Source organism: Schistocerca americana, chromosome X (genome assembly GCF_021461395.2).
Source record: "Schistocerca americana isolate TAMUIC-IGC-003095 chromosome X, iqSchAmer2.1, whole genome shotgun sequence".
Taxonomy (NCBI): domain Eukaryota; kingdom Metazoa; phylum Arthropoda; class Insecta; order Orthoptera; family Acrididae; genus Schistocerca; species Schistocerca americana.
This window is the reverse complement of record NC_060130.1, coordinates 713,197,565-713,221,724: the sequence shown is the minus strand read 5'-3', so window position 1 is coordinate 713,221,724 and position 24,160 is coordinate 713,197,565. Positions and strand designations below refer to the sequence as shown.

At 44.9% G+C, this 24,160-nt stretch overlaps 1 protein-coding gene across 2 annotated transcripts in view; it reads right to left on the bottom strand.

The window, feature by feature from the left end:
* The window catches only part of LOC124555073 (glutamate receptor ionotropic, kainate 2-like), a 512,372-nt gene extending 503,890 nt beyond the window's left edge, over positions 1-8,482 (bottom strand). For both annotated transcript variants that reach the window (XM_047128860.1, XM_047128861.1), the window contains exon 1: positions 8,436-8,482. The gene's annotated coding sequence lies outside the window, so the exon portion shown is untranslated. The remainder of the gene's footprint in view (positions 1-8,435) is intronic.
* Between the last annotated feature and the right edge of the window lie 15,678 nt (positions 8,483-24,160).

The window sequence follows — 24,160 nt, the reverse complement described above, 5'->3', positions numbered from 1 at the left end:
GGGCACATTGTCAGTGCTTCCAGTACGTGCCTCATGTCTCAGTACACCAAGGTAGTAGGAAAGCTTCTGGCTCCTATCAATAACAGCTAGCTGAAATCAGCGTTGTGACAAATTATTACAAAAATTTTATTCCCCATGTGGCCGCCATTGCTGAACCACTACATGACCTACTGCAGAAAAGCGTTCATTGACAACGGACAACAGTGCGTTTCAATGCTCTCAGAGACTTAAGACAGGCCCTTTTCCACTCCTTGTGCCTCACAGCATACAATCCCGCCAAATCTTATACTGGCAGCACATGAATCAGAGTGTGGGGTGGGAGCAGCCTGTCCCACGTGATTGACACTGTGGAATGTACAATCGCTTCTGTGTCCGAAAAGCCCTACTTCTGCTTAGTGAAATTATAGTCATATTAAGAAAGAACCATTACCCACCATTTTCATCCTTAAAAAATTTTATGATTATGAGTATGGTAGGCATGCTCCCTATTTTCAAGGTTTTAGCCAACATTTCCACCAAAACTCCATGCTGCCTTCAGTGGTGGGCCTTGTTCCTGTCAAATTGTAATTATGATATTCTACCTCACAACATGTAAACGTTTGTCTCCTTTCACACCTACTCCTGGGTCAAGCCCCTGTGTTCGACAAGGATCCCGAAAGCTGACAAATTTATGTGTTGGCTTCTGTCTCGTGTTCTTTGGCTGACGTTTGTTTGATAATTTTTCTCACATTTCGCCAGTACGAGTGGCTGGCATTGCCAAAGCTTCACCCTCCACCATGAGCAATAGAGGGTGAAGCTTTGACAATACCAGCCACTTGTGCTGGCGAAACGTCAGAAAAGTTATGAAAAAAATATCAGCCAAAGAACTCAAGCCAGAAGCCATCAGACAATTTGTCAACAAGTTGCCATGAAAGCCTTAACAATTTTATATTTCACAGTTTATTTCCTCCATGATATCACTACGGATGAAGCCATGGCCAACTTCCTATTGGACACCAAACTCATCACATGCCACAACTTGAAGGGTTGGATTGGGTTTATTTTGGGGGGAGGAGACCAAACTGCGGCGTCATTGGACTCGTTGGGAAGGAAGTCGGCTGTGCCCTTTAAAAGGAACCATCCCGGCATTTGCCTGAGGCAGTTTAGGGAAATCGCGGAAAACCTAAATCAGGATGGCCCGACGCGGGATTCAACTTTCGTCCTCCTGAATGCGAGTCCAGTGTGCTAACCACTGCGCCACCTCGCTCGGTCAGCATGGAGGATCCAACCATCAGCAAGATCCTCCATCTGGTATGCCACAGTTGGTCGCCAGATCCAGGAGCTGGAGATCCAGGCCTACTGGCACCATCGGAAAGAGCTCTCAAAGCTGAACAATGTGCTGCTGCTCCACGGAGGAAACAGTCATACCCAGGTGGTCATCTTTGCATCTCTCCAGTTAAGGCTCTGGAGCGTGGTGCTCATTGAATGTCTAGCCCATCAACATGTCTATTGGCGTAGAATGGACACTGATATTACTCAAATGGTGTCCTCTTGCAAGCTGAACAATGTGCTGCTGCTCCACGGAGGAAATAGTCACACACAGGTGGTCATCTCTGCATCTCTCCAGTTAAGGCTCTGGGGCGTGATGCTCATTGTATGTCTAGCCCACCAACATGTCTATTGGCGTGGAATGGACACTGATATAACTCAAATGGTGTCCTCTTGCACTACCTGCCAGAGCGAGCAGGATGCCCCACCACAATGTTAGCTCTGCCAGTCTCTTCCAGCCCTCGGTCAAGGCTTCATTTGGATTTTGTGGGACCTTTCTTGGGCCACACTTGGTAAATTTCAATAGACACAGGCAGTGGGTTCCCATACATTTCAACCATGAATTTCACATCAACTAGACACAGTATTCAAATCTTATCTCATGTTTTGCCACCTAAAGAACTTCCTGACATCATTGTTACCGACAATGGTCCACAGTTTCCATCTGCAGAATTCCCCATTGGCATTGTCTTAGTTCCCACATCACCCTTTCACCTTGCCTGAAACCAACTAGTAGCATGTTTCGTCTGTTCCTTTACAACTCAAATGCCTAAACTTCACTGTCACCATCGTCTGAATGAGGTTCTCACCCTTTCTCTGGCATCCTACAGGTCAACCCCGCAGGATGTCACGTCTCTTGCAAAGAAACTTCACATTGATCTCATTGGTCTCAACTTTCTATCGTTAAACACACAGTTCACTGAGCCCTAGTCAGCAATCTACCTGCCACCGTTTTTCACTCAAAATACCCAATGTGGGCCCTGGAACCTGCCTACTCCACGGATGTTGAGATGAAATTCACCATCTCCTCCCCTCTGTGGGAGGGGGGTTGGGATGTGGGGAGCGAGAAGATGCTGTACCAAGGCTTAACGCCTGTGATCTCAGTAACCAACATGACATCAGCTCTTCGAAGATGCCTAACACAAAGTGGACAATTTTCTGGAAGGCAGATAGCCATGGTCCGACCGTCCACAAGGACGTAACGCAAGTACTGCTAGAGGCCGCCGTCCACACGGACCTACTCTCTTCCGCAAGACACGTGATCGAAAATAGTTCAGGCTGTAACCTAGGGCCGAGTAGTATTTAGGGCACCTCTCGAGCTAGACCAGGCCAGTTTGCTCCGAGTGAGTTTCCTGCGGCAGGTGCCGATTCCACAGGATTCTCATTCGAGAGTCGGCGCACAGCGTCTCTGTCATTCACGTCTGACTTCGGGACTGCGGGAATTGTCGGCTGTGGACTTTTGAATGTTCGTGCCCTCCTTGCCGAAGAAGACGGGGACTCTGTTGTCGTAGCAGACTTGTGGGGTTGTAAATTTATTCCTGTTTAACTTTCAAATAGCTAAACGCCAGACTTAGACAGTTTTGCTCCCCATTCGACTTAAACTTTGTTCACTCATTTTGTACTTAACACTGAGCGTTCGATAGAACTTTGGCTTTTATCAAGTGTATATTTAGTCAACTTAGACTCAGTGACAATCTGACCAGCCTTGAGCTGCCAGAAGTATTGTTGTTCTGTTTAAAGAGTGGCTCATTTTATATTTTGTTTGAATTCACGTGAGAGCAGACATGCTCTTAATCTTTGATAAAAAACATCTAGTCATTGCTACCTAGATATTTTTCGGGCCGCCATCAGTGGACATATCACTTCACACGTTATGGAAGTAACTGCTTCCGCTCATTGTTCTGCAATCGTGTAATCATACAATTAAGGGTCTTACTATCTCTGTTTTCGCAATACGTTAATTGTTTATGTTGATGGCCAGTTGCCACTCCCTGCACCAAGTGTCGATCCTCGGCAGGTCTTCCTGCATTTCGCTACAATTTTCTAGCGTTACGACTTCTCTATACACAACAGCATCATCAGCGAAAGGCCTCATGGAACTTGCGATGTTATTTATTAGGTCATTTATATACACTGTGAAAGGAGTGGTCCTGTAACACTCCTTTGGGGCACAACCGAAGTTATATCTACGTCTGAAGACTTCTCTCCGTTCAGAATGATGTGCTGTGTCCTATTTACTAGAAACTCTTCAAACCAGTCACACGGATGGTCTGATATTCCGTACGCCTGTATTTTGTTCATTAGTCGGCAGTGTGTAAATGTATCGAACACCTTCAGGACGTCAAGGAACACGCTATCTACCTGGACGCCCGTATCTACTGCTTACTGGGTCTCGTAGACGAACAGTTTTCGGAACCAATGTTGATACCTGCAGAAGAGATATTAGGTCTCCAGAAATGCCATAATAACCATGCATAAAACAATTCCTACATTTCTGCAACAGAGAGACGTCAGAGATATAGGCCTATAGTTTTGTGCATCTCGTCGACGATCCTTTCTGAAAACTGAAATGATCTGCTCTTTTTAGCAATCATTAGGAACGCTTCGCTCCTCAAGAGATCTGTTAGAAGAGGAGCAGTTCTTTTGGAAACTCTGTGTAGAATCGAACTGGTATCCCCGCCAAGTCCAGTGGCCTTTCCTCCGTTGAGCGATTTCAGTTACTTTCCTGTCCCATGGTCACTTATTTCGATATGTCATTTTGTAGTTTCTGCGACAGTTTAAAGGAGGAGCTGCAGTGCGATCTTCGTCTGTGAAACAGTTATGGAAAAATACGTTTAGTGTTTCGCCTTTTCCTGTGTCATCCTCTTTTTGAATGCCACTCTGGTCACAGAGTGTCTGGGAAGTTGGCAGCGGTACTTTTGCTGATTTAACATAAGACCAAAACTTCTTAGGACTTTCTGTCAAGTCTGTAGGTAGAATTTCACTTTCGAATTTATTGAACGCTTCACACATAGCTAATTTTGTCTATGACAAACATTTGTATATGACTACCACTCCAGGCAACGTTCTGACAAGTGGCAGTTTAACTACAATTTAGTAGACAATCGAGCATGAAAACTTAAGCTCTGTGCCCAGAACACTTCTTGCAAGCGACACCCTGCATCGAAATTAGGCTGTTCCTTCTTTTTTCGAATTTCATGTTTCTTCTCGCGTACCCTTAGATTTTTTCCTTGTGTTTTAAGAAGAATTTTAAGACCTATTTTGTTGAACTTGAAGACGAGACTCATACTGCAGATGCCGACAATTTGCGTCATGTCACCGTGTGTTGTTTATTACTGCTTATACAAGTGCTTGACTGCTATCACACTACAGAATGATATTTTCTCTCCGCGGCGGAATGTGCGCTGTATGAAGCTTTCTGGAATAGTAAAATTGTGTGCTGGACATAACCTCGAACTCGGGACTTTTGCCATTCCCAGGCAAGTCCTCAAGCGACTGATCCACCCAATCACGACTCATGATCGGTGCTGTCAGCTGTGGTTCCGCCAGTACCTCATCTCCTACCTTCTAAACTTACAGAAGCTCTCCTGCGAAACTTGCATAGCCGGCCGTTGTGGCCGAGCGGTTCTAGGCCCTTCGGTCCGGAACCGCGCTGCTGCTACGGTCGCAGGTTCGAATCCTGCCTCGGGCATGGATGTGTGTGCTGTCCTTAGGTTAGTTAGGTTTAAGTAGTTCTAAGTCTAGGGGACTGATGACCTCAGATGATAAGTCCCATAGTGCTCAGAGCCACTTGAACCATTTGAATTTGAAACTTGCAGGACTTGTACTCCTGGAAGAAAGGATATTGCGGAGACATGGCTTAACCTCAACCTGGGGGATGTTTCCAGAATGAGATTTTGGCTCTGCAGCGGAGTTAAGAGTTCGTTTCAGTGAAGAGTTTGGACATGTTGAAGAAGATATGCATAGATTTTGATTTCTTAAATGAGGTTCATTTTTCTTGGGTGACGTAAGATATGGCAAAAAGAGGAGTGAAATTGATGTAAGATTTCAGTAACTATGACATCCGATGAAGAACAATAAGAATCAGTTTTGTGATGTTTCCAGAATCACCGGAGAAAATACCCTGATTGACAATAAAAAGATAGTGCAAAGAAAATTGTGCTTAAAACTGGTGTTGACTTACGCTGCATTCACACATTTTGTATGTTCTTTTATACAGTAGTATTTAAATTTATCCCATTTAAATATATTTAAGCGTATTTGCAAAACATACGTAGTAGGTTGATTTCAGTTGTTTATTACAATAGAAAATACACACGATTATTTCAATATATATCTCTTATTTAAATATTTAAGTCCGTTGCGGTATGAGTGTAATGAAACTTAGCATGTTATAAAAACATGCCACAAGTAATAAAATTGGCTGGGGTTCTAAAATCACTTGACATCTTTATGTAACCCAAATATAAGCACCACCCTATGATAGCAGTCAAGTACACGCATAAGCAATACTAAACAACATGTAATGACACGACATAACGTCTCGGCCACTGTGGCATTGGTTCCTCCTCTTCGGTTTCAACAAAACAGGCCTTAAAACTCTTTTTAAAATAAAAGGAAAAAATCTAGGTGGTGTGTATGAAGAAACGCGAAATTTGAAAAAATAAGGATCACCCCAATCCAGATGCAGGGGATTACCGGCTCTTTCGCCTTTGCCAGCTTATGGTGTCAATTCATATAGAGGGCACCGAAAAAGATATGTCAGGTTATTTATACGTACGAGCGCAGGGCACAATAATCGAAGGAACAGACCTTTCACGAATCTGCTACATGGACGGTAAATGCAAGGCGATAAAGGAAGTAGAACGAAAAGAAATTCGTAACGTACGCAGTTCTAAAATATTCATACTGATGTTGACCAACAAACGGTGCTCAACTGAAAAATATTGTTCATGAGGTAATGAGGAAGTGTTATGTTATATCTAGTTCGCCATGTAGTTGTGAAATCACGCCTATGACTCCTTATAAATGAACCTTTTACTCAACGAAGAAAAACATACGTCTTTACGTAAAACGGAAAGCATCTAATGTGACATGAGCAGAATACATAATTACTGTATGAACAAAGATTTAAACTGCAAAATGTAGAGACGTCAAGGACTACTCGAGTGCATCCACAATGGAAACTTAGGCGATTCAGTAGGTGGAGCGAGTTGGCTCAGAGGTGAAGATACTGGTCCTTCTACTCGGAAGATACTCATTTCAAATCCCTCTCTGTTCATACTGAGTAAAGTTTTCCGCAGTTTCACGAAATCGCTCCTGCCGAACACTGAGGTGGCTTCTTCAAAACGGTCGCTGCCGATTTTCTGTTCCGTCCTTGTCTTAAAATATTATCTTCAATTAACTCAGTCGACGGAACGGTAGCCGAAGCGTCATTTCTTGTTTCTCTGACGTTGAAACTATATAATCATTTGTGATGGCAAACGTGCAAAATAGCCACCTTGAAATTGGAGTCACATTTCCAACAACACAACGATGAAACACACATACACTGGAAAATATGATGCGGTTCCCACACAAAGCTTCAAGGTAATATGGGAAAAGCGAACAGTTTGATACTCAGAATACATCACATACTTTATGGAATATCTATGAATCCTGCAGTAAACACCGTCACATTTCATTTCAAATATTCCTCAAACACACACAACAAAAGTGGGTCAAAATGAGACACAGACTCGCGGAATCGTTAATAAACAATAGGTAATCCGTAATTCGTCCCCACACAATCTTCTAGAACAAGAGGTATGGCTTTGGATGTCCGTTGACGAGAACACACTTTCGTTCACATCAACCAAACGGTTTATCCCTACAAAATCTTGTTTCGCGCACTTCAAATAATGAGTTATGACATTGCTTTATTTGACGGAGAATGCATTGCATCTCTCTCTCTCTCTCTCTCTCTCTCTCTCTCTCTCTCTCTCTCTCTCTGTGTGTGTGTGTGTGTGTGTGTGTGTGTGTGTGTGTGTGTGTGTGTTTTTCATATCTACTTTACGTCTTACACTTCCGCTCTGAATACTATTTAGCATAATGATTCTAATCCGGAAAATTACAGAACATAAATATCTTAATTTTTCATAATCACCGAAATTATGACGTTGCATTGCTATTACAACACGCTTCGTCAACGCGAAACTGTGGCATAGGAAAGAAGAGAATCAGTTCTATGGTTCTCCTTACTTATGATACAGCGAAACAAGTTAAGATTTTAGAATAAATCGCGTCACCTTCAAGTTCCATTTTTTTTCCTCTCGTTTGTAATATCTACGTTGTAGAGGTCGTACGAAATCTTGGCAAACATTCTGGTTCTAATATTGGAAACGAAACACAAATGTGCCCATGAATCGATCTGGAGATTTCTCTCAGACGTTTCACTTTGCATGTAGTGAAACACTAACGTTAAATGTACATGTGTTAATTAGTCTCTCTGATTACATAAGATGTGATACTAAATGTGAGACATTCTCAAGCTTAGCGTCAAGCTGAATGACGGATAATTTTTCATTGTTTGATATAAAATATGAAACGATCTGTGGTCCGAATGTGTGTCATATATTCAATTCCTGTACGTATAGAATATGACAGATGGATGATGCTTCTGCAAATCAGTTATTGTAATAAAAAAAGTATCGTTCTGAACTGGAGCGGATCGCACCACGAGCGGAATAACGAGTAACTAAAAGTACGCTAAATGCATAATGTAATCGTGTTTGATAGACGAGTAATCGGTTTAAGTACAAAATCGAGCGTTTGGATCCTGCTTTGAAGGCTGACGATGCATCACTACGTATTGCTTTGTGCTGCAGTGGGCGATGGAATCGCTGCATTTTATGAATCACCAGTAAGTAGTATCAACTAAAGTCCACAAAGTAACTTAATAACTTAACAAAAAGGAACTTATTACCTAAGTGACGGGGTCGGAACAAAACAGAAGGAAGAAGAAATACGGGCTGATTTCGGAAGGTACAGAGAGCGTTTGTAGGAAGTAGAACACGAAATAGAACGCTGACGATGAAATTGCTGGTTATGGCGCAACATGAGACAAGCTGAGGTGAGACAGTACTTACGATGGTTCCGTGGCGCCGCTGCGCAGCCGCCCCAGCACTGGTTTGGCCTAGCAGGACGCGCAGACTAATTTAAGCAAGGCGATCGTCTTCTGTCTGCCGACGAAGACGCCTCACGTGGCGCAGCCCCTCTCTCATACGTCACCTCTACACACTCAAAACGCCGCTGCAGCTGCATCTGTATTTGGCACACCTTTTTTTGCAACCGTTCAGCTTCGATTTGCGCATGAGCCATCTGTGCTTTCTCAGTGGTTTCCAGTACACTTCTCTCCTTATGTGATCACTGAAATTCAGTTTAAGCTGGAGGGCCGAGAATTGTTTGTTGGTTTCACTTAACGCCAGCAAAATGGGGCGTGGCTTTGTGCGTAGTCACCGGCTACGCCAGGGGATGGGAAAAACCGACCGGTTACGACCGATACCGGTGTTGTAATTCTGAATAGCCGATATTTTTCGGAATTCTTTTGGTCTCAGTTATAACAGGCTTTTTCATTTTTTACTGATATCTGAGAGAAAGAGCCGGCATATAAATTTGTGACAGAAGAAGTGCCAAAATTTTTAGTTTTTAAATAAAACTTTTTTTAAAAAAGTGAATAACTTCTATTCGTAAAATTTCCATTGCTTCAAAATATCAGGTTATTATAGAAAATGGAAAAAGCGATCATTGCTTTTTTTTAATAACAACGCTGGCAGTTAGAAACTAGCAATGAACACATGACATAAGAATCGGTACAATTTTCCTGAGACAATAATGCACCTGTTATCAGTACATGGTACACATGTAAGTACGTGTGCGAGTCTTCCCTCGCCTGGTCTATTCGGTAGCTTCTCGCTGTTGTCCTTGGACATATGTTGTGTTGTACAGTGGCACCATCCCTAGTCTGGAAGTATTTTACGTAGTACGGTAGCAGTGAAATAAAATGCTTTATTTACTTTAAAAATATAAGGACAAAACATCCATAATGTTCCATGAAAGAGAAGTTAAGTTTGATTTATACAGGGTGGTCCATTGACAGTGACCGGGCCAAATATCTCACGAAATAAGTATCAAAACGAAAAAACTACAAAGAACGAAACTCGTCTAGCTTGAAGGGGGGAAACCAGATGGCGCTATGGTTGGGCCGCTAGATGGCGCTGCCATAGGTCAAACGGTTATCAACTGCTTTTTTTTAAATAGGAACCCCCATTTTTATTACATATTCGTGTAGTATGTAATGAAATATGAATGATTTAGTCGGACCACTTTTTTCGATTTGTGATAGATGGCGCTGTAATAGTCGCAAACGTATAAGTACGTGGTATCACGCAACATTCCGCCAGTGTGGACGGTATTTGCTTCGTGATACATTACCCGTGTTAAAATGCACCGTTTACCACTTGGGGAAAAGGTCGATATCGTGCTGATGTATGGCTATTGTGATCAAAATGCCCAACGGGCGTGTGCTATGTGTGCTGCTCGGTATCCTGGAGGACATCATCCAAGTGTCCGGACCATTCGCCGGATAATTTCGTTATTTAAGGAAACAGAAAGTGTTCAGACACATGTGAAACGTCAACCACGACCTGCAGCAAATGATGATGCCCAAGTAGGTGTTTTAGCTGCTGTCGCGGCTAATTCGCACATCAGTAGCAGACAAATTGCGCGAGAATCGGGAATCTCAAAAACGTCGGTGTTGAGAATGCTACATCAACATCGATTGCACCCGCACCATATTTCTATGCACCAGGAATTGCATGGCGACGACTTTGAACGTCGTGTACAGTTCTGCCACTGGGCACAAGAAAAATTACGGGACGATGACAGATTTTTTGCACGCGTTCTATTCATCGATGAAGCGTCATTCACCAACAGCGGTAACGTAAACCGGCATAATGTGCACTATTGGGCAACGAAAAATCCACGATGGCTACGAAAAGTGGAACATCAGCGACCTTGGCGGGTTAATGTATGGTGCGGCGTTATGGGAGGAAGGATAATTCTCCCCCATTTTATCGATGGCAATCTAAATGGTGCAATGTATGCTGATTTCCTACGTAACGTTCTACCGATGTTACTACAAGATGTTTCACTGCATGACAGAATGGCGATATACTTCCAACGTGATGGATGTCCATCACATAGCTCGCGTGCGGTTAAAACGGTATTGAATAGCATATTTCATGACAGGTGGATTGGTAGTCGAAGCACCATACCACGACCCACACGTTCACCGGATCTGACGTCCCCGGATTTCTTTCTGTGGGGAAAGTTGAAGGATATTTGCTATCGTGATCCACCGACAACGCCTGACAACATGCGTCAGCGCATTGTCAATGCATATGCGAACGTTACGGAAGGCGAACTACTCGCTGTTGAGAGGAATGTCGTTACGCGTATTGCCAAATGCATTGAGGTTGACGGACATCATTTTCACCATTTACGCATTAATGTGGTATTTACAGGTAATCACGCTGTAATAGCATGCGTTCTCAGAAATGATATGTTCACAAAGGTACATGTATCACATTGGAACAACCGAAATAAAATGTTCAAACGTACCTACGTTCTGTATTTTAATTTAAAAAACCTACCTGTTACCAACTGTTCGTCTAAAATTGTGAGCCATATGTTTGTGACTATTACAGTGCCATCTATCACAAAGCGAAGAAAGTGGTCCAACTAAAACATTCATATTTCTTTACGTACTACACGAATATGTAATAAAAAAGGGGGGTTCCTATTAAAAGAACGCAATTGATATCCGTTTGACCTATGGCGGCGCCATCTAGCGGGCCAACCATAGCGCCATTTGGTTTCCCCCTTCAAGCTAGGCAAGTTTCGTTATTTTTAGTTTTTCCGTTTGACCCTTATTTCGTGAGATATTTGGCCCGGTCACGATCAATGGACCACCCTGTATACCTATACGATTATTGTCGCACTATAAACTTGGGATAATAAGTGCACTCTTAATTTTGTGGTTGCTTCAGGATGAAAAGCTGGCACCATCCAAAAGTGACGATGCAGGAAAGACATCAGCTTGTGAACTTTCGCTCTCGCAACTGCTGCACCTATCTCCTTCACCTCCGCCAGCTTTTCTGGTGACAATGAGGCCGATTACAGCCACAGTCTCAATCACATATCGACCGACATCTGCTGCTCCTTCACCTTCATTAGAATTTTTCAGCTTTTGTTTGATCTCTATATTTATTATTGGGAATAAAAACAATAAAATACCGAAAATCGGTTATATCGGAAACAGGTTATTTTGATGTGTTTTAACATTTAAAGTGCAGACGAAAAACACCGGCATATTCCAAAATCAGTTGTTTCAGCGATAACCCCCATCCCTACTAAGGTAGGTTAGATAACGCTCAAGTAACTCGTCGACATGTAGGTCATTAGACATGAAGAATTGGCCAGTTGAACAAGGATGGGGAGCAAATCGCTAAACCAGCGTAGTAATTTTTGACCCAAATCTTTTTCGAAATGTAATAATAGATTGAAAATGTGGCTTATACCATCAAAGAGGTACCCCCAGCCGGCCGCGGTGGTCTAGCGGTTCTAGGCGCGCAGTCCGGAACCGCGCGGCTGCTACGGTCGCAGGTTCGAATCCTGCCTCGGGCATGGATGTGTGTGATGTCCTTAGGTTAGTTAGGTTTAAGTAGTTCTAAGTTCTAGGGGACTGATGACCACAGATGTTAAGTCCCATAGTGCTCAGAGCCATTTGAACCAGAGGTACCCCCATCTTGAACAGTAGCAAGTAAAACAGTCTGATATATGAGCGTCATTCAGAGCCCACTATACGTAAAGGCAGTCTGTTATTGGAAACAAGGTATAGGGCGCGGTATTGCTGTCCAGAAGACATAGAGGAAATCCCCTGCCGACCTGTGAGATCCAGTTTTTTCGCACTTTGCCTAATATAATTCAGGTGAAAGCAAACATCTACTTTTTTCCGTCTTACTCAATTGTATCAGGTTCAAAAATGGTTCAAATGGCTCTGAGCACTATGCGACGTAACTTCTGAGGTCATCAGTCGCCTAGAACTTAGAACTAACTAAACGTAACTAACCTAAGGACGTCACACACATCCATGCCCGAGGCAGGATTCGAACCTGCGACCGTAGCGGTCGCTCGGTTCCAGACTGTAGCGCCTAGAACCGCACGGCACGGCAATTGTATCTGGTGTTCGATCTGTAACACCTCTATGCAGAAGACCGAGCGAAAAGTATAATAGCTGAGATACTTCCTGCCATTAGGGAAGAACATGAAGGACATGACTTATTCCATTCCCTATAAATGCTGATAGGTAGACTGAATAAGGAGGTACTGAATCTAATTAAAAAAATAAATTTAAGGTACAAACCGAATACAAGAAGGGATCGTTTGATCCAGAGACATCAAGGAATTGTTAATTTAGTATCGGAGGGAAGTGTGTTGAGAGGAGTGGTGAGTAGGCGGGGGTGGGTGGTGGGGGGATTGTAGAGAGAGACCAAGCTTTGAATACAGGGTAAGCAGGTGCAAAATAATGTGACTTGCTGTAGTTATGCAGCTGTTACGGTGCTTTCGTGAATATCCCAGCCTTGCACAATAATACTCCCACGGGCCTGCGTACGTGATGTGGTGCATGTTTCGAACAGTCATTGCCAGGATGACGGCGTATACGGACATGACCAACGACCTGGTGTTAACAAGAAACATGGTTCATCCGGTCAGGTGACGTGTTTCCATTGATCTTCTGCCCAGTCTCGACGGTCCCGTGCCCACTGCAGTCGGAATCGACGATGTCGTTCGGCCAACATGGAAACACATAGGGGTCGACTGATGCGGAACCCCATGTTCAACAGCGTGTGCTAAACCGTGTGCTTCGAAACAGTTCAGCCTGTACTAGCAGACCTGCAAAAGATCGCCGCCTATCCTGCTTTACAGAGTGATCAAGCCTCGGACTTCCCGTGATCTGTGATGAGTCGTGAACGTCGAACGTCTTGTCACCTGTTCGTGATTTCACAGGCCTTCAACTACTTACCACAGATACAACAGTAGCATTCGAACAGTTGAGCTGCTTCGCCGTTTCCGAGATGCTCGTTCCCTGGCCTGGGGCCATAACAGTCTAATCTTAGTCAAAGTCCCTTAATACCGTTGATTTCCGTATTTCCGGATCAATTTTGTATTCCGGGGTACAACCTTCCCATTATTTCGATTTTTTTTTTTAAATAATCACCTGCAGCTATGCCAGTCGGGTTACAAAGAGGGCCATCTGTTTTAAAACGAACGCACCCTCAGAGAACGTCTGTCGTGTAAAGCACAGATCTCTGTTATCACTTTCTGTAAGCTGAAGGCTCATGTGTGCATCTACACTTCCAATCCATACACTTCCGAAAATCATTCTAAATGCTCCCTCACAGTTTCTTAACGGAACATACTGTCATATGCGTGATGGAATTTACATATGTAACTGCTGACGGGATTTGAACAAGGGAATGCTCATAATGGAACCCTGCTTCTTGTAAAAGACGCAGAAGATCGCCGTATGACATATAGATTATCTTGGGGACGATTATTGCATCAGTGACGTCTGGATACAGATGAAGCTAACTTATAAAAGTGGTACTTAGTGCACTTGAGGAGGGTGAGAGTGTTACGGGCAACAATCTTGGATCGCTCGAGGTTTTTGATTCTGTCGACCATAAGTTATGCTAAATAAGCTAATATCAATCGAAATAAGGATTGTGATCATATCTAGTAGATAGGTTACAAAGAATACATATAACACGGACCTCAAAGCAACTAAATGTTTAGTGAAACACTTATCAGAACCAAAATACGAGGGTAGTCCCAAAAGTAAGGTCTCCTATTTTTGTTTTATAAGTACAGAACTCTGTTTGTGTGGCAGTTGGTCACACTGTTATGAAGAGTGCTTCACGCGCTGTGTGTAAACATGCGCACGCCGCGCTGAGGCGCTCGGTCGGCTTGGCAGCCGTTGAGAATGGGGCTGCTGTTGGATGTAACCGCCAAGTGCGAATTGCGCACAGTTATTCGGTTTTGAACGCAAAGGGCACTGCGCCGATTGAAATCCATCAAAAACTGACGGAAGTGTATGGTGAGTCGTGCATGGATGTCAAAAATATTCGTAAGTGGTGTAGAGAGTTTGCATCTGGTCGGACCGAAATTCACGACGAACAAAGGACCGGGAGACCGTCAATTTCTGAGGAGACAGTGTTGAAGGTTGAGCAAAGCATGCATGAAGATCGGAGGATCACCCTGGATGATCTCTGCACGTTGGTTTCTGAGGTTTCCCGAAGCACCACTCACAGAATTTTAACGGAAACATTGAACTACCGGATGGTGTGCGCAAGATGGGTGCCACGCATGCTGGCTGAAGACCACATGCAGCAACGAGTTGATGCTTCGTGCGCATTTCTTCACCGCCTTGCAGCCGAACAGGACAACTTTCTGGACTCAATTGTGACGGGTGACGAAACCTGGGCATACCACTTTACACGTGATACCAAGCAACAATCACGCCAGTGGCGACATCCTTCTTCGCCAAAGCCGCGGAAATTCAAACAAGCACAGTCTGCCGGTAAAGTCATGACAACCGGTTTTTGGGATCGGAAAGGAGTATTGTTGGTCGACTTTATGCCCACTGGGACTACAGTTAACGCTGACAGGTACTGTGAGACTCTGAAAAAACTCAAACGGGCAATTCAGAACCGGAGAAGAGGAATGCTGAACAAGGGCATACACATTCTTCATGACAACGCTCGCCCACAAATCGCTCGGCAAACCGTTGTTCTCCTGCAACAGTTTCAGTGCGACATAATCACCCACCCACCCTATAGTCCTGACTTGTTGCCCCGTGACTATCACCTGTTCCCTAGGTTAAAAGAACATTTGGCCGGAAAGCGATTCAGCTTTGACGACGAGGTGAAAAAAGAGGTTCAGAACTCTCTGAACAGCATGGCGGCGAGCTGGTAAGACATGGTCATACACAAACTGCCACAGCGTCTACAAAAATGCATCGACAGAACAATTACAAAAGTGAGTCAAGTTTACAGAGAACTTGGTAGTATGATTAATTTATCAGTATAATGTTGCACCTCCTTTGGAGTAGATGCATGTACTGATTTGTTAGGAAAGGAAGAAGGAAGGAAGATTGGATTTAACGTCTCATCGACATCGAGGTCATTAGAGACGGAGCAGAATGATGAGCGTTTGGCGTCATTGGCCGGGAGGCCCCTCGCGGGGCAGGTCCGGCCGCCATATCGCAGGTCTTATTACATTCGGCGCCACATTGGGCGACCTGCACGCCGGATGGGGATGAAATGATGATGAACACAACACAACACCCAGTCCCTGAGCGGAGAAAATCTCCGACCCAGCCGGGAATCGAACCCGGGCCCAGAGGACGGCAATCCGTCACGCTGACCACTCAGCTACTGGGGCGGACACGGAGCAGAAGCTCAGATTGTATCAAAGACGAGGAAGGAAATTGGCTGTGCCCTTTCAAAAGAACTATCCCGGCATCTGTCTGGAGCGTTTTATGGAAATCGTGGAAAACCTAAATCTGAATAGCCAGACGCAGGTTCGAACCGTCATCCTCCCGAACGCGAATTCAGTGTGCTGACCACTGCACCACCTCGCTCGCTTTGTTTGGAAAGGGTGTTATAAACCCGCTGTGTCCTCTTCTGAGGCAAGCTGGCCCACAACGGTGGTAAGTAGCCTCTCATATCTCGCATACCGGGACTGGGACGGAGTCGACGTCCGAGCTGGTCCCATACGTGTTCTATCGAGGACAGATCTGGGGAACTTGCCAGTTACGGGAGTACCTCAATATCACTCAGAGAGTTCAGAGACTCGTTCCATGTGTGAACGAGCCATTGCCTACTGAAGTATGGCTTCACGTTACTGTCACAGGAGAGGTAACACATGACGACACAAGATGTCCATGACATACAGTTGTGCCGCCAGAGTTCCCTCAGTCACTACCAGCCATGACTTGAAGTCATATCTGATGGCTTTCCATACTATGATACCAGGAGTAACAGCACTGTGCCTCTCCAAAACGCTGGAAGAGTGGGACCTCTTCACCATACCCGCCAACGAAGGTCATCCGGGGTGGTGCAGATTCGAGGTTCATTGTTGAACACAATGCGACGCCATTCATAAGCAGTTCATGCTTCCCAGTCACGACACCAGTCGAAAGGCAGTAACTTTTTTTTGTGGTGTTACAGGCAGCCTACGCATGTGACGGTATTTCCCTAATCTGGTTCCTGTTAGTCTCCAACCAATGGTGCAGGATGACACAGAATGTTTCAGGGGTCCATTACTTGTTCTCGAACGGCAGGCGCAGATGTGAAGAGGTTACGATTTACTTGGTGCTGTGGGAAGTCGTTCAGTATTTTATTCTTCTCTTTACTCAAAAGGGGAGGGGGGGGGGGGGGCGCTGACGCTCCAGGTTAATCAACTGAATTATAGTAGGCATCGATAAAACGTATGCAAACGTACCATCCAAAATTGTGATGGGGGAACTTACAAATATAAATGAAACAAGATTTATAATGGCATCGATTTATTGCAATAAAATTAATACAGGGTGTTACAAAAAGGTACGGCCAAACTTTCATGAAACATTCCTCACACACAAAGAAAGAAAAGCAGGCCGGGGTGAACGAGCGGTTCTAGGCGCTACAGTCTGGAACCTCGCGATCGCTACGATCGCAGGTTCGAATCCTGCCTGGGGCATGGATGTGTGTGATGTCCTTAGGTTAGTTAGGTTTAAGTAGTTCTACGTTCTATGGGACTGATGACCTCAGAAGTTAAGTCCCATAGTGCTCAGAGTCCCCCCCCCCCCCCCCCCAAAGATAGAAAATATGTTATGTGGACATGTGTCCGGAAACGTTTACTTTCCATGTTAGAGTTCGTTTTATTACTTCTCTTCAAATCACATTAATCATGGAATGGAAACACACAGCAACAGAAGGTACCAGCGTGACTTCAAACACTTTGTTACAGGAAATGTTCAAAATGTCCTCCGTTAGCGAGGATACATGCATCCACCCTCCGTCGCATGGAATCCCTGATGCGCTGATGCGGCCCTGGAGAATGGCGTATTGTATCACAGCCGTCCACAATACGAGCACGAAGAGTCTCTACATTTGGTACCGGGGTTGCGTAGACAAGAGTTTTCAAATGCCCCCATAAATGAAAGTCAAGAGGGTTGAGGTCAGGAGAGCGTGGAGGCCATGGAATTGGTCCGCCTCTACCAATCCATCTGTCACCGAACCTGTTGTTGAGAAGCATACGAACACTTTGACTGAAATGTGCAGGAGCTCCATCGTGCATGAACCACATGTTGTGTCGTACTTGTAAAAGCACATGTTCTAGCAGCACAGGTAAAGTACCCCCTATGAAATCATGATAACGTGCTCCATTGAGCGTAGGTGGAAGAACATGGGGCCCAATCAAGACATCACCAACAATGCCTGCCCAAACGTTCACAGAAAATCTGTGTTGATGACGTGATTGCACAATTGCTTGCGGATTCTCGTCAGCCCACACATGTTGATTGTGAAAATTTACAGTTTGATCACGTTGGAATGAAGCCCCATCCGTAAAGAGAACATTTGCACTGAAATGAGGATTGACACATTGTTGGGTGAACCATTCGCAGAAGTGTACCCGTGTAGGCCAATCACCTGCTGATAGTGCCTGCACACGCTGTACATGGTACGGAAACAACTGGTTCTCCCGTAGCACTCTCCATACAGTGACGTGGTCAACGTTACCTTGTACAGCAGCAACTTCTCTGACGCTGACATTAGGGTTATCGTCAACTGCACGAAGAATTGCCTCGTCCATTGCAGGTGTCCTCGTCGTTCTAGGTCTTCTCCAGTCGCGAGTCACAGGCTGGAATGTTCCGTGCTCCCTAAGACGCCGATCAATTGCTTCGAACGTCTTCCTGTCGGGACACCTTCGTTCTAGAAATCTGTCTCGATACAAACGTACCGCGCCACGGCTATTGCCCCGTGCTAATCCATACAACAAATGGGCATCTGCCAAATCCGCATTTGTAAACATTGCACTGACTGCAAAACCACGTTCGTGATGAACACTAACCTGTTGATGCTACGTACTGATGTACTTGATGCTAGTACTGTAGAGCAATGAGTCGCATGTCAACACAAGCACCGAAGTCAACATTACCTTCCTTCAATTGGGCCAACTGGCGGTGAATCGAGGAAGTACATTCCATACTGACGAAACTAAAATGATCTCTAACATGGAAATTAAGCGTTTCCGGACACATGTCCACATAACATCTTTTCTTTATTTGTGCGTGAGGAATGTTTCCTGAAAGTATGGCCGTACCTTTTTGTAACACCCTGTATAGCAACATTAACGAGATAAAATCATAGACAAATAACCAATTGAATGGCAACCTGTGGCAACTTTAATATCCTTGGCATATCTGACATATGGGTCAGAGGGAAGGGGGGGGGGGGGGAGTTAATAATCTTGCAAGAAATTTACTTATAATCGCGGAATGCCTACTGATTGTCGTAATTTTCGTAGAAGTAACTCATGCTACAGAGAGGAAAAGCGTCACACCTGTGGGCGAAGTTGAGAGCAAACTGTTCATTGCTGACAAATGCAAGTCTTCAGAGTTATTCTTGAAACAAACGGATACAAAAAAAAAATTACTCTGATTTCCCTATGCCTCTTCTTGTGGCTGTGGTATGATCTCATCATAGTGATACAGGTGATGGTGCAAATGGCTGCACAATCGATCATTGGTGGAACCAACGACCCTCGCCAGTGGTTAATTCCCAATTAGCTCGAAATGTTTTCAAGTCCACAATGCATCATCTCAGGAGGCTCTGCGTCATCTCTCAGCGTCGAAGTCGGACGGCAGGGGCTCCAGATTCTGATTTCCAAATCGAATGTGATGGAAAAGGAAACATTGCATTGGCGCGTTTTCTGTTTCTCACACTATATGATTGGTTCGGCTGTGAATCTTCCAAGTGCTGACTGATCAAACTGGCGTGCCATCTTGTGGCGCCTCTCCACAACAGCGTCTGTCCAGTGGCTAGTGACCACTTGGGCCACCCTTGGCGACCTGTCCAATAACTGGTCCATAGAAGGGTCTGTAGCATACACACATACACTCCTCAGAATTTAGTAATGTAACGTAAATGATCTAGATCTGTTAATATCAGTTCAAGTTCATGACTAGATCACATCTGTGGTTTTATATTTGAAGTTGCATGTGTGGCATGGGTTAAGAAGCATCTTTATTGTTGAGCTACGTAGTGTGTTTCAAAGTTGAAGGGTTGGTGACCTCCTGCACTTAACGTTGCCAGCTACAGCCAGTGTTGATTCAAGGAAAGTAGTCAGACATCTGTTCTCACACAGTGACAGTTTATCGGTTCATGGGTGGGACGTCAGAGTCCTATTAAACTTGTCGTATGAAATATAGTCCCAAATGGTGTCTATACTCCTCAGAAAAAGGTCAACAGGCTACTGGAAATGTCACTTGGTGATGTAAACAATGCTTTTAGAAATGGCGCTGCGTCGCTGGCTCACTTGCGGCATCCGAGCTGCGAAGTTGCCTGCTGTCACAGTAGTGGTTTGAGTCTCCCATGGCAGCTCTGGACAAGGGCAGCGGCCTGCGTCCCTGACCAGTGTAAGTGGCCCATTGTGGTCGGCTTAAGCCGTGACATGGGGCGCAACCCCAGTGACGTAGCAGCTCCAGTGACATGTCGTAACAGTTGTCACGGTCCGCAGTCAGGTGTCCACCCAGGTTCATTGTGCAAGCGGCTCTCGCCTGCTCCTGGTGCAACCCCCATCTTGTAATGTATACCATCTCCCGTCTGCACTTTCTGTACCTATGGCTCTCAAGAGGTTGTGTGACATCAAACAAGGTTACAATGCGAACATTACAAATACACTTTAGACAGGGTGAACATTAATAAAACCGACAAACTGCAGCGAAAGAATTCTGACTGGAAATGGAGGGAGAAAGGTCCTATGAACATGTGCCCAGAAATGCGCCGTTGACATGGTAGATGGCGCTGACGAATGACAGTTCCTCTGACCATGTGCCATGTTTTCCTTATGTGTTGTAGATGATGGGTTAGTAGCAGTTTTCATGTAGGATACACATAATCATACTTTGGCTTATACCATGTTGTCAGGCAACTTGCCTGGAGCTTTTACTAGGCTTCGTCTCAACATACCGTAGAACCCGAGTCTCCAAATTTCATATATATTTTCTTCTGTGCGGTTGCACAAACACTGCCCAAGCTCTTACGGGAATCGGCAAAAAACCGTGAGTAATGAGTATAATGGGCAGGGGCACTATGAATATAGTGCGGGACAACAAGTTGAGAATGTGGGTCTCACGGGAGGCGTGCCAGAGAGAAGTCGCTGCAGTTGCACTATCCTCTGTGTCCTCGGTGACTTGGAGAGAAAAGATACTTTGAAATTCTCGTTTGATCGTAATTACGCCCTACCTAAACTACACAAAATCGAAGATTGGTTAGAATACGAAATGAAACTTGATTCAGAGGATGTCATTGGAATGCATCTTTCGGTAGTGAGCAGCGTCGTATTTGTCAAATATAAGAATGATAGCTTATGCGACAAAATAGTTGAGTCTTGCGGAGGAATTATGAAGTTTAAACATTGTGATGGTAACGTAGGGGAAGTCATCATAGCCCAGGTAGGGTTTGAAATACGGACGATCAGAATATAAGAACTGCCATTCGAAGTACCAGCTGAACAGATAAACACAGTAATAGCGCCGAACGGGAAAGTTCCCATTAATGTTGCCGAACGGTGGTCCCACGCACGCAGATTCCCAGTTCTCAACGAAGTGAGACAATTAAAGGTCGATTTGCACAATCATGTACCGTCGTAAATCAGCGTCTGTGGATACCGAGGCATCGTTTCGACGGCCAGCCGAGGAAGTGCGCGGCGTGCAACTCTCCCAGCCACGTCCGCGCAGAGTGTTTACAGCGGCAAGTGGCGCAGCTGCCGGCTGGCGAGGCGCCGAGACCGCCGGCTATGACTGCCCTGCCAACGACTTAACGCTACGGCTGTCCGCCGCCAAGTCCTGACTCAAAGCCCTAATGTGAACACAGAGAACCATCCAACCCGAGCACAAGCCCAGATTGTCACCACTGCCACAACAGAAGCGAAACCACCCGAACCTAAGGAAATCGTGACAGCTGAAACGGTTTCAACACAGCAGACCCCGAAAGGTATTGGGAACCACCGCAAATTCTCCGATTCCTTCGCTGTTGAGGATGGCATGCAAGAACCATCCCTGAACGAGCAACCTCGTAGTGAACCGATTTTTCTATTGACACCATCGTCCACTAAGAGCACGGGCGACAATTTGGCTCGAAACACCACCCTCTCAGGTGATTTGAAGAATACTGAGAAAGACGACATCAGATAGCAGCCGGTGAAACTTAAACGGCAAACACGAAAACAGAGCCCTGAAGAGATTCAAGGACTGGAGCACAATCTCTCACGTACCATAAAAATTCTCATAACAGATCGAAGCGGAAAGCAAGAAGTGGTAGACGTCGGAAAACCAGACATCCGAAACCCGAATGAGGACGTACATATGAACCTCGCCCCTCCAATTGAAGAACCAGTGGAAACGGTTGACCACCGTGGACCTGATACGGGGGCAGCTTGGTGTAACGACACTGAATGCGATTAGTGGGACTACCGAATGACGCAGGCGTATAAAATTGCCACTCTCAATGTAAACATAATAGTTTCGGACGTTAAGTTACAATCTGTGAAGAACTACTTATATGCCACCGACATTGACATAGCGATGATACAAGAGGTTCAAATGGCTCTGAGCACTATGGGACTTAATATCTGAGGTCACCAGTCCCCTAGAACTTAGAACTACTTAAACCTAACTAACCTAAGGATATCACACACATCCATGTCCGAGGAAGGATTCGAACCTGCGACCGTGGCGGTCTCGAGGTTCCTGACTGAAGCGCGTAGAACCGTTCAGCCACACCGGCCGGCGACACAAGAGGTAGTTACGACCAAAATAGCGGATGTGTACGGATATGAGGCGATCTTAAACATAGGTAATGAATGTGGAACGGGAATATTGTTCAAACACGGCATACCATGTACAGCAAAAGCTATACTTGAATCTGGACGAGGCATAACTGCACAAATATATGATCTACTTCTTGTATATGCTCCCTCCGGAACCAGCGGGAAACGAGCAAGCAGAAACCTGTTCCGGTACGAAATTGTCCCATTAATAACGGATCCTTGATTGCACATAATTTTTGGTGGAGATTTTAACTGCTTATTGCGTCCAGAAGATCAAGTCCCGAACTTAAACTTTTGTGAGGAGCTGTTGTTAACTAATGGACTAGATATGATAGATACTTGGTGCCGTCTTCGTCCGCACACCCGAGGATACACGTACGTATCCAGTAATTCGGCAAGTAGACTAGACAGGCTGTATGTAACGAAAGGTTTTATCCACAATGTAAGTGACTGCGAAATTTGGCCTCTTAACTTCTCGGATCACTGCGCATTTCATATAACCACGCAGCACACTAAACAAAAAAACATTCCTGGGAAGGGGCGTATGGCAGCTAAACGTGTCACTTCTGGAGAATACAGAACTGAAACAGGAGATCCATGATACATGGCAGCGATGCCTTCGGTCGTAATCATGGACTGTACGGCTGGTCCCGGCGGAGGTTCGAGTCCTCCCTCGGGCATGGGTGTGTGTGTTTGTCCTTAGGTTAATGTAGGTTAAGTAGTGTGTAAGTTTAGGGACTTATGACCTTAGCAGTTAAGTCCCGTAAGATTTCACATACATTTGAGCATTTTTGAGCACCTTGAAGTGTCACTTTCGTTGTCACCGCGAACTATGATCCCATGGGATTAGTAGCATACAGCTCTAGAATAAAACGCACTAAAGCAAGAATAACAGCGTTGGTACGACAATCTCTAGAGGGGGAAAAAAGTTCGAGCGTGTCCTCCGATTGAACTGACGCAGGAGAATACGTCCGTATATCACGTGATACGGGAAGCCAAGAGAGGTAAACAAAAGTTACTCCATACTCTCAGTGATGAACAGGGGAACAAATACGATCAACAAGTCAAAGTAAGGAACTACGTGGTGCAACACTATGCAGATTTTTACGCCGCGTCGGAGACTAATTCGACGGCAAGTGAGCCGCTTTATCCTACATTCAACCCACGGTCCATGCGACTGACAACGCCGACCTTGTAGCCAACATAACTGAGGAAGAAGTATTTATCATAATCAAAGATTCGCCTAAAAAGAAATCGGCTGGTTTAGATGGCCTACCCATTGAATTTTATGCTTGTTTTTGGCACATCATAGGACCAGAGTTCACCAAAATATGCAATGAATCATTGGGAGACGTACAGATGCCATCTCAGTTTACGGAAGGACTGATTAACCTGATCCCAAAAAGGATTTTCGACCACTAACTCTGCTCAGTTCCGACTATAAAATCGTCACCCGACTTATAAATTGTAGAATGAAGACGGTACTGCCGAAAGTACTTTGCCCTTATCAAATAAGTGCTGTCCCAGGGAGCTCTATGTCGAATGCATTATGTGAATATAGGGATATTATATATTTGTCGTGGGTATGCAAATGCAATGTTGGTCTTTCGTTTTCACACTTCGATAAGGCTTTTGACCGCATCAACCACCACTT